Here is a 13,620-nt window from a genome sequence, read left to right as displayed (position 1 = left end):
AATTAAGACGGGGCTGTAAACGTCGGAAATCCCGGCACTCCTGGAGCTGAGAAATTAATAGCGCCCGCCACGTGTACTGCAAGAAGTCGAGGCGTCTTCATGGCGTCACTCATGGTTAGCGATGAGCAAACGCGAGACCATAGTGGTTTTGGTTTTTGCACTTTTTACATGATTGCAAGACCAAGACCAACTTTGCCAATCGCTACACGGAGAAATATTTTGTTCGTCTAAAGAATAATTATTTGCCTCAAACTCGAATAAATTGGATGCAACGTTTCTGCAGAATTATGAAGATTTATTCGAGTTTATTTGAGCGAAATAATAATGCTTTGGATTAACAAAATATTTCTTTGGATTAATAAATTTTTATTCTCGGGATATCTCTTAGTAAAGAGCAAATGGCATGGAATGGTAATTTTGGTTTTCATCCTCCGATTATAGTCTCGATCTTGCAGAAAGCGCCGTCATTTTGCAAGTGCTAAATTTTACCGTGACGTCAGAATTACTTAGGTGAATTATACTCCGACAATGTGGACGGCATAATGAGGGAGAGTACTGAATCTAATCACCCGACAAATGGCACGCGCTTGGGAAGAAAAATGTCCTTTATCCCCTGTGATTATGAGAAAATCCTTGTCCTAAGGAGCAATGAATGATTTCTCACGTTCAGTGAGGGAAACGGCACCGAGTAAATTCTCTCGGGAAAAGGTTCGATTACGTCATAAGTAAATTGCAAAATTCCACGTATTGAGAAATATTGGAATTAAAAGTACAACTTTCGTAAGGTTAAAATGAATTTTTTTGTTATGTTCTAACCCTTCATTACATTTCCAATATCAGTTGTAAGGAATATTTTCATCCGTTATAAGTTTTACGTTAGAAATTGAAGATTTTAAGATGTCTTTGATACATTTAAAATTTATTTTACATGTTTAAAGCCAAGGTACCGTCCGTTTATCCATGATAAAATCTACATGTAACAAATTAACAATTTTTAAACATCGTTTAATTCATATTAAAATTGACATTACAAATGCATCGATTAGGTGCTCAATGGACATATCGCAAGCTTTCGGGATATGTTCCGATGCCGATGAGAATCCTGAGAGGAAACCGATGCGGAAGTCCCGCGATGCGGTCGATCGCAAAAGGGCAGGGTGCGTTCGCGACCGCATCCCGAGCGCGCGTCTCACGCACGTGCGTGCACGAGCTTACCTGCGTCGTGCAGGTAGGAACGCACACGCGAAGAAACGGGCCCCGGGCCTCGGACAATGAACAATGTACATTGTTACGAGTTATAGCATTGTTAGTCCACCGTGCTCGGACCGTGTTCACATAATTAGGCTGTAAACGTTCCGAGACAATCACCATTGTTTTGTGCTCCCCGGATTAACCTCCAAGGAGCCAAAGTGGAGACACCGGAACAGTGGCCAGTTTCCATTGAATTTTGGGTTGTCGAAATGAAATTTAATCGCCGCGATCACCCCCCTAAATAAAAAATAAAACAAACTTTGGATCCCGTCGAAGGAAGAAAAAAGGATCAACAAATTCTTAAAATGATCACCCCCTGTGTCCAATAATCACCATGCCTTAATATCTCAACATGATGCGATGTAAACCTGAATACATACCAATGAACTGCATGAACTGTAAATTCGGACGAATTTACCCGAAACAAAATATTTTTCCATCTCAGCCTCCCGTGATCTGAATAAACGGACCCCATCTGTGATTATTACATGACGATTAGTTACAAAACGTCCAATTTGCCACGTATGCTCGAACTTACCAGAACGTAGGTAATCGACAGACATGGATCGTGTGGGTCGGAACCCGCGGGACGAAAAACCGCGCGCCAACCGGCCGCGTCCCTAACTGACGCGTCCCACGTGCGGCGCAGTCAAGAGCGAGCGAGCGCAGGAAACGCGGGAAAGGAGCAAAAAGAGGAGACGCGGAAAAGTCGGCTGTGGCGAGGACACCTCGGTAGAGGGGGAAGGGGGGACGGAAGGAGCGGAAGGGGCTCGCGTTACGCGCGAATTCGGAACGCACGAGGAGGAACGAGACGATGCGCTCGGGCGAACACGCACGGCAACAACGCAGCCGGCGAGCGCGGCGAGAGATAATTTATTGTTATTCTCGGTGCATTCGATGACGGTACACATTCTCAAGATGGCCGCGCTCGCCGCCGACCGGCACTTGGTAGCCGTGACCTTGTCTGGTCCCGACCCCACCGGCTCGGCGCGCGGCATCCTTCGCCGCCCCTCCGTCCCCTCTCGCGCCTCGCGCTGCACTGGCAGCGGAGCGCGAGAGGCAGCGAGGGCGGCCGAGTGAGCGAGCGAGCGAGAGGGCCGAAGGGCGCCGACCAACGGGATGGGGGGACGGATGCCACGGAGTGGGGGAACCGCGGCCGGGCGGCGGGAGGGAGGGGGAAGGGGGAAGGCCCGCGGCGGAGAGCGGCAGAGGGGCGAGAGCGGCCGACACGCGAGCGTCCACTCGCTGTTATCTAATTTAATGAATAGTTGGGTGCCGCGGCACGTGTGTGAGAATGCCTTAAAGCTCGTTAGTTTGTCCACGGGCGTGAAAAGACAATGGGAGGCTGCTCTCGTGTGTGGGAGGCCGCGTTTCGAAATCTCAATAACGAAGACGAGGCCTGCTTCCGCCGAGGGTTACTCGGGAAAATCCTGGGACGCGCGCCTCCGTACCTGTCACCGATCTTGAAGGATAGTGTACGTGAAAAGGAAGTCGGTTGATTGGAGAAAAGAAGGGAGGCATTTTTACCGAAGGAGGATTGCGATTTGATTGGTGCACTCCGAAAATCGGGCGGTTTAGGGACTGACATGATGGATTCGTTAGGATGTAGAGATAGCGACTCAATTTTGGGTTAGATATAGTTGCGATTGCCGAGATGTAGGTAACCTTCGTTATTTAAGCGATATACATTGTTATCAGATATGGGTAATGTCGAGCTCTTAGTGCTGCGATTATTTGGGACAGCGTATTCGTCGAACGAAATGAAATTCCACGTATACCCGAAAAACATATAGCATGTGTTATAACGGCCTTTCTCAAATGTTATTATTACTGGTCTAATAACTGTTGTTAGCTATTGCCAATTGTTAACTTGCTGATAATTATGATTAACCGGTTAGTGATATTGATTCGTTAATTCATGAGACAGTTGTATATATATGATGTATTTGAAAAAAGTCGAATATTTTCGCCACCTCCTCCTTAAAAATGACAATGTATTCTTCCCCTTTAAGTTATACATCCATGTCACCTTTTTAAAATTCGATATTTCCCGATATACTCGTCGAGTTTACATTTTGGTAAGAAGTAGAGAAGCGACTCTCGAGGGAAACGGCGACTTTCACCCCGGAAAGCACTGTCGAGAATGATCGTCGCTTCGTCACCGGAAGTCGAAAGCACGATGACGACAGGCGAGTATTCGCTTACAGGATGTTACGCGACCGCTTCCGGTCCCGGGAAATCTCGGATCCGGTAATCCGCGGGAAGAGGTCGCGATCCCGGGAACGACCGATCCGGATCTCGTCCATGACGGGAGGAGAGGTCAAGGTCGGCGATCCAGATGATCGCAGGGGTCGATATCCGCCGAGAGTCGTCGAGGTCGAGAAATCCGGGTGCATCTTCACCGCTGCACATCCTTCTACGGTAAAGCGTAAGAACGTCGTAGCCGAGAAAAGTGACTCATTTACTGATTAATGCCGGCTGCGAGGCATTTCCACTCTGCAATTAACATCTTTATTGCGATCCCCGAGTAATTCTCCCAAGTGACATTAAATCTTCCTTGCAGAAGTTCATCTCACGAGTATTGCGTAAACCGGTGACGTCACGCCCGTGGCATCAACGCATCCCAAGATGGCGACCAGAAGATCCTCGTGCTCCTGAAAAGGAATTCCCCTTAAGGTCGTATTTTTCCATTCATCCAACAACGGCGACAGGTGTATTTACGAAAGATACAAATTTCATCCTGTACGTGAAATGTACTTTGTGAAGTGTGGAACGTGTACACGATAGAAATTGTCGGATATTACTTACGGCAAAGTACGTCGACTTTCAGCAGCCAATCAGAATCTTTCAATTTTTCGTCGGACGACACAGTTGGAGAGATGAAATGCGATCTTTATGGCTCAATGTAGTTTAAGGAGTCATTGACCAGAATTTATTAATAGGAGAAGAATGATGTCTAGTGCAGACCGTGGACGTCGATCAACGAGGACTCGGTCGAGGAAAAAAATCGCCACGTGCAGAGACGTCCTCGATAAAGCATCGGAAAACGCGCGACGGAGGCGCCACTTGGGAAGGCCAGTTTACTCGTTTCCATTTCCACCGGCAATTCGATTCGATGAGCACGACCGACTCGTAAAGTCCATTCAACGAATTCCCCGAACGTTACGCATCTGGCCACGTGGTCGACGCGACTTTTAAAAGAAGAACTTTCCAAGCATGGAATCTAAAGATACTGGGTAGAACCTACCAATACACGGCCTGCATTGAAATATCGCACTTTTTTGTATAATGTCTAGCTAAGACATTCTAAGTTGGAATAATAAAGGCAAAATCGGACAAAATTACGATGATAGGTAATTTAAAAAGTAAACTTCAATCGATTTTCCTTAAGGTGGTATGAAAGGGTCATGCTATATACATACCAAAGCGTCAAAATATTTATAAAATTTATCTCCAAACTGGATGCACCGAATTATTTGAAACTTCAACACGCGATTATGTAGGTCCTAAAGAAGAATGCTCGCGAAATTTCATGAAAAAAAAATACAGATACGTTCATGATTATAGTCTGGGACAAATACAAAATTTGTTTAAAAAATGAAATTTCATGAGCACCACGTTCTTCTGCAGGGCCCCCTTAATCAGATGCTGAAATTTCAAACGATTCGGTGCATCCAGTTTGAAGAATTTTTATAAATATATTCTCCTTATGTTTTATAAATATTTTCATATATATACAGAATGACCATTTCGTAGCTTTTTGAAACCACGCAGGTTCAAAGGGTTACAATTTCAGCTCGAGCAGACACAATCCGTCATTTTCTAGCCATTGGACCGATTCGGAGATCGTCGGACGGCCCAAGGTCGACGATCCGGGGAGTCGATATCCCCCAAGGGTCGTCGAACGATCGCCGAGGTCGAGGACCAGGCCGGACCCCGTCACTCGGCGAGGGTCCGCCCGACGGACGCGTCCCCGAGAGGAGCGGCCGGCCCGATCGCAATGGCGGTGTGCGCGAGAGAACGAGTATTATTAGCATCGCGCAACGTGTCTGCTGGCCGTGAAACCAGTGAAAGTATTCCACCGACGCGCGCGCGCACGCCGGTCGCGCGAGACTCCCCCGAGACGGCGAGCGCGCGTGCGCGCCTGCACTCGTGCGCGCGCACGCCGCACACTGGTCCGCGCGCGCCTCGCGGGACCCGCCGGCCTTTGTCGTCTTTGTCCGCGCCGCCTCGACCAAGGCCCCTCGCGGCGGCGCCAGAGTGCCGCGGACTCTGCAAGAGTCTAGAGGGCGCTCTCCCCAGAACGGAAGAGCCCCAGAGGGCGGCGGGCGGATGTCTCGAAGCTCTAAGGATGTCGGATAACGACACCAGAGGCGCTCTTTTCAAAATGCTCTTCCGGTCACTCGACACCATTCACGGCACGTAAAGACCTGGTACTTGACCGCGGAAAACCGTTTTTCGACATTCGGAGCTGAGTATAATAGTACTGGATTCGCAGGTTGAATTTGAAGATACTGCGAGTGATCCGGTTGAGAAATACGTATTATTCCGTTTACGAGGAAATGTTAGATAAGGGTTTATGGAGATTAACTTTGAGGGTGGTTTTTAACCCAAACTCGTGAATTTGTGAGAAAAATATACGCGACCGTTGGTTTTCCAGGTACTATAACTTATGCAGGAATCGACAAATACCAGCGAGATACTCCTGAGGGCACTTTCGTTACAAGTGACGTCCTGTCTTTATAAATATATTACTTCTTATTGATAAATCTTTTATTCGTAATATTAAATACGCCTAACGTCTCAGTATTTACAGGAGCGGCGATTTGAAGTGTTCCGGGTCGGTAAGAATTAAGCGGAAATCCTCATAAATATATTAATTCACATTAATGAAACATTTATTATTGAAACTAAGCAAATACCTCATAACGGCTCACGTATTATTCACAGAAATGGCGCCTCGCCAAAGTGCTCCCGATTGTTAAGAATTAAGTCGAAATCCTCATATAAATATATTCTTTTTTCTTAAATAAATCTTGTACTAGTAAATTTAAATAAAACCGTTGTAACGGCTCATGCATTATTCATGTTCACGGCGACTCGAGGCCTTCCCGATCGGTAAGAATTAAGCGGAAACGGGCACTAAGCCGGGGACTCATTGATCCGACTTCCTTACGGATGAATCACGCGTCCCGGGGGTCAAGTGGCGGGAATCTACTTTTCCCGGGCCGATCGTGAATGAGCCAATGAGTGCATTCGACTTGGGACCGTGAGAGAGGCCCGAAGAGGCGGATGGTCGGTGCTTCCCCTTCGAGAACTCGGTCATCTCGGGTGACAGAAGGAGGGACCGTCGACCCGGCTGCCCTCTCGACTCGGTCGCACGACACGCCGAAGGAAATGCGACCGATTGATTCCAAGTGGTTACGTCACTGCGGCAATCACGTCAATTCGCGGTCGCGTCTTTCGACCTCGGCCGATGCGGAGCCGAGGCACGCTCTCCGAGGCTCCTTGTCGCTCGAGAGCACCTCCTTCTGCAAACCTGACGGACTTCGGTCAACAAAGAGCGAGATGAGACGTATCCTTGGCGCGCAATTCCTCACAAAGGAAAATATACTCACGGCCGTAATATTTAGAGTCGTAGAAGAAGTGGACGTGCTTTTGATTACGTTTAAGCAGGGAGATGAGACGTGTCCTTGGCGCGCAACTCTATGCGCATAACAAATTCAGTATTTCTAGTAAAAACTTCAAACTCGCTCCAAAGGATATAAAACAGTGAAAATGGGCCGACCAATTTTTAAGAATTTGTTATGTATGGTCATTGAAAAAACTCGGCAGAGTTTCGAACCAAATACATTTCTAAGCAAGAAACACGTGACGTTGAGTGCTATGATATTACGTGATAGCCAGAAAATTCGCTGCAAAACAAAACTCGTCCCCGAACTCGTGCAGCGCAAACAGTCCGATTCGTCGAGTGGAAAAAAGCATCCAGCGGAAGGTCGACCCTTGAAATTCTGAAGTGCTTAAGGCAGGGAACGCCATCGATGTAGCGGAGTCGAGGGTCAGGGAATATCTCGAGGGACTTCTTAAGAGCGAGGAAAGTCTCCTTTCGAGCCTCGAGTCTGGCGAAGACGACGAAAGCGAAGAGAGCCCCGCCCTCGTCCTAGCCTTGCAAGCCACCTCGTGAAAGTCTTGCCAGAGACCGACAGAGGTTTCGGAAACACGCGTGACGGGCGTGTCGCATGGATACGTGCCGGGCGGATTCTCATTCTGACCTCGACGAGGTCCCCTGGAGGCCCTGGAAGAGCCCTAGGCCGAACCCGGTCGTTTTCACTTCCTGCACGTCGCAGCGACCTCCTGACGCGCGGCGAATACGCGCGCTGGGAATTCGACTCTCGACGCCCCCAATGGCCGGAGCCAAGAGGCGAAAAAGTTCCGGCTACCGTGCCAACAATAGGAATAATCATTTCCCGGTCCATCCTGAACAGCTTCGACTGTGGAGACGAAAGGTCAGCCGATGCTAATGCCCGCCACGATAGTCATCTCGGTCTCCTCTCGAAAGAGATCCCCGTTGCAGGGGCGTGACTGCCGTTTGCTCCGGACCTCCCCGGGTTGCGTCATTTTTCTTTCCTCATCCTCGTCCTCGTTTTTCTCGGTTTCGGATACGTCGAGGAAAGAGGTCACTAACGTTGATATCGACGCCGAGGGAAAAGAGGGGAGACTCGAAGAGGCTCTTGAGCGGTGATCGGAAAGCATTCTAAGTTGAAGTCAGAACTGGGTATTGGGAAAGTCGGTTGAGTTTCGCGCCAAATATTTGTATATATACATTGTATGTATACACCCACTTTTTTTTTCTAGTTTCAGGTATATCGAGAAAAGAGGTTATTGACGTTGATTTTAATACGGAAGGAAAGAAGTGGAGAGTTCCTTCGAGAGATTCTTGCGAGATCGACTTATCCGAAAGCGTCCTAAGTCTTTGGAAGTTCAAAAAAAGGATTAAAAATTAGGCAGAGTTTCACGTCAAGTACTAACGGCTAGACCTAGCTTTAAAAAGCGTCTTTTAACCCTAAAAGTGAGGTTCGAGAACGGACCTAGGTCGTCTACCGCGCTGACATGTGTATTTGGCGCGAATCTCTGTCGAGTTGGTGGAGACTCCCTTCGAGAGCTTCTTGCGAGATCGGCTAACCGGAAAGCGTCCTGGGTCCTCGGAAGTCCAAAAAAAAACACGAGAGGCCCAGGGAAGAAGAAAAGGAGGGAAGAAATTGCCCGCATGCTTTCGTGCGGGACCATTGTGAGTCTGGCCTAACCGTCCGCGCCGAGAGAAAAACAAGAGCCGACAAATAAGCCATGCCCAATTTCGTTACTTGAACGCGCCGCCTGGTGGGCCCTTGGTTCAATGAACAATCGAACTCTTTACCAGCCAGGGTGCTGCGAATTCGGCAAGCTGCAACGAGATCGGGACAAATCAACGACCAAGCTATTCAGGGCGCAACCAAACCGGTGTCGCAAAATTCCTGGAACGCCCTCTGCACTTTAGACTACAAAGATTTCCACCAAGGTAAGTGCTTTAAGAATTACCCAACCTCTTAACCCCTTTAACACGTAATAACGGGCTAGACTCATGGTTATCAAACTCGAACCAACTTCAGAAATTACTTGTCGACCCTGTAATAAAAAATATAAAGGATCAAAGGAAAACATATTTTGCGATCTCCAGTTTCCGGGAATTTTGTCGTCCGCCTCTACCCCGCGCAGTACAAAATCCCGAGCTACGGCAAGGGACTAATTCCTCGATATTCCGTAGAATCATCACCCAGAATGATCTAACGTTTCCATCTCTTTTTCCAAGGTACGCAACCACGAGGCGCGATCGTCGGCCAGAACGGAACGTCCCGACTATCGGTCACGTCCCGCAGGGAGAAAATCGAATCGAATGGCAATTCCACGCCAAAATATTTCGTTAAACGGTTTTTTCCTTTCCTCGTTCCTCCGACAAACACAATTTCCGGCCCCAGCGCGCGCTATCGGGATCCTTCGACGCGGATCCTCTCGCTCTCTCGGGGCACACGTCGACGTCGTCCTCGAGGAGGGAGAAGAAAGGCCGAACAGCCGCCAGAGGGAGCCGGGGTGGTCTCTCGAGGCACTCGAGTGTTCCTCGAACGCGTCGGGAACGTCGGAAGGGCCAATGACCGGGGCCAGATCGATGTGTCGGCACACCGAGGCGTGACACCGTGTACGCGTCAGTCCGCCCTGAAGACCGGTAGCCCTCGAGAGCCATCGAGGTGGGGCCTCGTATCTCACCGACGCCGATCGGTGTTCGATATGTCGATAGATCGCCAGGGCGATGGGTTGATAGATCGACGCTCGATGCATACCGTGATCCAATCCCAGGTGGACATTTTTACCGCGGGTAAGAATCGTGAACGCATTTGGATTTCGAGTATAACGTGAGAATTTAACACTTTAAGCTGATGGCGTCAAAGAGGGCTCGTTTATTAAACACTCTGGGTGTATCGAATCTTTTCAAACTTGACAACGTGAATATGGAGGCTATAAGGAAGGTCTTGACTCTCATAAAATTTCATTTTTTATACAAAAATTTGAAAGGATCTATAAACAAATTAAAAAAAAAAAATGTTATCTTTATGGGTGTCAGGACCTTTCTTACAGCCTCCATGTTCACGTTGACAAGTTTGAAAAGATTCGGTACACCCAGGTCGGAGAAAAGTTTCATAAATGAGACCTCTTTGACGCCATTTTTGCATCACCTTAAGGTGTTATGAAAGTGTTATATATGTATATCAAAACTCGTTTAAAAAAGCTTTTGTCTGGTCCTTCCTTAACGCTTTGTGACTTTAGAATTACACACCCGACGATACCCATAAATTAAAAATGTATAAATAGTTATCAACTGGTTAATATTTGGAAAATAACACAGGAGTGTTTTGCAAGGTGTGTGTGATATAGAAGAATAAGAATAACAAAATTCAGGGCGTTAAATAAAAATATTAAAAAATTATCATTCTAGCTTTCATACTAGTTTGTTTGCCTACAAAAGATGGCCAGTAGGGCGCCGAGTAATTTTTTTTTCTGTTCATTTAAGATCGATAATTTCCATTCGAGAACAGCCTCTACCACGTCGCCGAAAAATGGCCTCTTCAGCCTCTCTCCAGGGGGTACGAAAGGGGTGACCCAACCTGAGTGGCAATTTTTCCACGCGATTGTTGTGGCGCGAAAAAATTGCCTATACAAGGCTCTCATGTATCGCCATAGGTGTTTCCGATATAGCGAGTCTCGAGTGGCGTGGAGGGGTCTACATACAACAGCTTATAGAAATGAACTAGACATTGCTATAGTGTGCATTCAATACATTTAAATGTCCATACGAGGTTGGACAGAGAGAGAAACGTTCTCTCTCCGCCATTGCCGGAAGTATTAGGAATTATTACCAGTCATAGACGAAATTTAAACGACAAGATGAACGACAAAAAACAAGCTCAAAAATGTTCCCATTTAATGAGAAATTTATATATTTCGAACGAGTATTATTTCCAGTTCCTTTTTGTTCTCTTTTTCACAAGTGCAAAATAATATAGTCACGACAAAATGTTACAAGTATACCCTTGCGCAGGATGAACATTCACAATTTTTTACACCGGAAAAAATGTTCATTAAACCAGAGAAATATTTCTTCAAATTATTAGACTCAAATAACCTCGAATCTATTGGATGCAACGTTTCTTCGTAATTCCGACAATTTATTTGAGTCCATTCGAGTCAAGTAATTATCCTTTGAATTATCAAAATATTTTCTTGGTTCAATGAATTTTTTTTTCTCTGCGTAGAGAGGAGACTATGACAATCCTTCGTTTATCCGAAGTACTCATGTTTTTTCTGTCAAGGAATTCGACAAAGTTTCGCGCCAAATGCATATAAAAGTGCAAAGTTTCTATAAGCACTTCGGGTCCATATGCAATTCGAAGCGAAATGCAAGGTGTCGTTGGAACACGTCGTAAGTTATTGGATTCACATCATATCTCTAGATATTTATGTAATACGAGATAGTAGGAAATTTGTTCGACGATATTCCGTATAAGGCTTTGTGTAAGACCACGAGTACGCGCGATAGGGTCGCAGCACTCGCCGAATGCGGTTTATCAGTGCCTCGAGCGTTAATCCCGATAAGTACTCCCCGGCGCATTATCGCGAGATATTTAATATCTCCATAGTGCGAAGCGGTACGCATGTCGCGGTGACTTCGGCTCGGTGCGTTCAGATTAATGAAATTGAACGGGAGAGGATTTATTGTCGCCCTGTTTCGGGGGCTTTTCTTGTATCAGGATTTTCGATAAGCCTTTCAGTAATGTGATCTAACAGACATACCGAAAATCATTCACCATTCTCAAAACCCATGCATGCACGCAGAAACAGAATTCATAATCATAACAAGAAATTTCACTTGCTGCAACAATTGTGACCGCTTGAAAATGGATGCGATTATTCCTGCAGTAAGAGCAAAACATTATCAGCATTGGTGCTCTTTGCTAGAAATGCAATGTTTTTTCTTGTATCACCACCCACCACGTACTTCCTCCACTCCGTCAACATAATGTACAACATAATCACCGGAAGCAAAAGTTTCTTTGGATTTTCAGAGAGTGCCCAAGCTACCATCAATATTTCCAGTGATTAAAGAAACAAACAATGTAACGTAAACAAGGAATCCAGTGTCACGTCGTACTTGTCAAGTGCTTTGGGGCAAGATACTAAACATCAAGTTCTTTGAAAAAGTCAAATTCATATCACGGGCGCCCCAAGTAATTGTAGCCAGTTCTACAAACACGTATGATTAGGTCTTATAAACCGTTAATATTATTATTTATTCGGTTGGGAGTATATAATACCGGAGAAACGTGACTCGCCCCGAGTCGTTTCCATTAGCGAGCGAAACGGTGCTCGTATTCAGGGGCCGGCCGATAAGGCAGGTCCCTGCGTCGCAATCGGCGCGATCCGTCGTGATCGATGCGATCCCACGACCTTCGATGAATCGACTGCGCGCGCAGCGCGGGTACATACGCTGCGAGGCTCGATCGCGCGGCGCCCGTACGTGCGCCCGCATTCGCGCGCGGGCGCTCGGCGCGCGCACACACGCGAGAGCGGCGAGCGGGTGTCTCGCGCCTCGCCCTTTCCCTCCGTCGGTGAGTACATGGTCCCGGTACATGGGTACATGGCCGGATACATATGAACCGGGCCGAAAACGTCGGCCCTTCTGCGCTCGGCTCGGACAAAGGGAGGACACCAAAGCGTACGCGACCGATCGCCCGCTCGACCCTGAAGAGAACGCCGCGGCGGATCTCGCGCGGAATTCTGCACAACCACTGCGGATATCGTCCGCGATCTCATCTCGGCGAATCACCTGCCGTCCTGGCTGGAAGACTGGGATTTCTTTCAGGCGTTGATATCGACATTGACATTGTAGTTTCCTAGTAATTCGGATAACGTAAGCTGTTTAATATTGATACGGTGATTTTTCAATTTCACGGGGGATTTAATAAAGCGGGGCGATGTATTTCCCGGGAAAAGCAGAAAATTGAAGAATTCGATTAGTGAGTTAGGAGGCGTGAGATTTTTTAGTTTGTAAGATATTTGCGTTTCTTGACATTGACTTTGTGGCTTCCTGGTAATTCCGGTAACGTAAGCTGTCTAATGCTGACAGGGCGGATTTAATGCCGGGGTGGGAAATATTTTCCGAGGAAAGACGAAAATTGACGAATTAAATTAGTAAGTTAGGAAGCGTGAGATTTTTTAGTTTGTAAGGTATTTGCATTTCTCGATATTGACTTCGCAGTTTCCTGGTAACTCTGGTAACGTAAGCTGCCTGATGTCGGCAGGGTGATTTTTCAATTTCAGATGGATTTAACGTAGAGGCGTAAAGCGTTCCCCAAGGAAAACAGAAACTTGAACAATTCGATTACTAAGTTAGGAAGCGTGTGTTTATTAGTTCATAAAGTACTTGCGTAGGAAATGTTTAGGGGATTTAAAATTCAAGAGCGAAGAAATTCCAAGATGGCTTCCGGGAAAGAAATTACATGGTGCACATCCTCGGAGGAGATGCAAGCGCGGTCAACCTTGCCCAGATAAATTACCTACAACCTCGTAAATAGCGCAACCGGTAATTACCGCCTGCTTCAAGGGATTTCTAAGATGGTTTTGAACTTCGCCTCGGATCCGCCAGCGGTGGTTGACATTTTCAAGATTCAGGCCACGGAGTTGGCCCTGCGTTTTTCTCGTCGTTATGTAAAGCGTTATCTACGGGCTAACAGACTCCGGCGGCGGTGGCCAGCGAAATAGGGCCGCGATAACGGATGGACT

General features: G+C 47.0%; 1 protein-coding gene and 1 long non-coding RNA gene across 2 annotated transcripts in view; both read right to left on the bottom strand.

Annotated features, from left to right (window-relative positions):
• Positions 1-13,620, bottom strand: part of LOC105697030 (protein gustavus) — a 66,149-nt gene that overhangs the window by 27,210 nt on the left and 25,319 nt on the right. The gene's annotated exons all lie outside the window — the stretch shown is intronic.
• LOC105697031 lies at positions 3,229-4,222 on the bottom strand. Its single transcript, XR_001103773.2, has 2 exons — positions 4,060-4,222; positions 3,229-3,905 (listed from the first exon to the last, which is right to left on the bottom strand). It is a non-coding gene; the product is annotated as an uncharacterized LOC105697031 (long non-coding RNA).

This window comes from Orussus abietinus, unplaced genomic scaffold (assembly GCF_000612105.2).
Source record: "Orussus abietinus isolate OABI.00-Male unplaced genomic scaffold, Oabi_2.0 scaffold102, whole genome shotgun sequence".
Taxonomy (NCBI): Eukaryota; Metazoa; Arthropoda; class Insecta; order Hymenoptera; family Orussidae; genus Orussus; species Orussus abietinus.
This window is presented reverse-complemented; position numbering and strand designations above follow the sequence as displayed.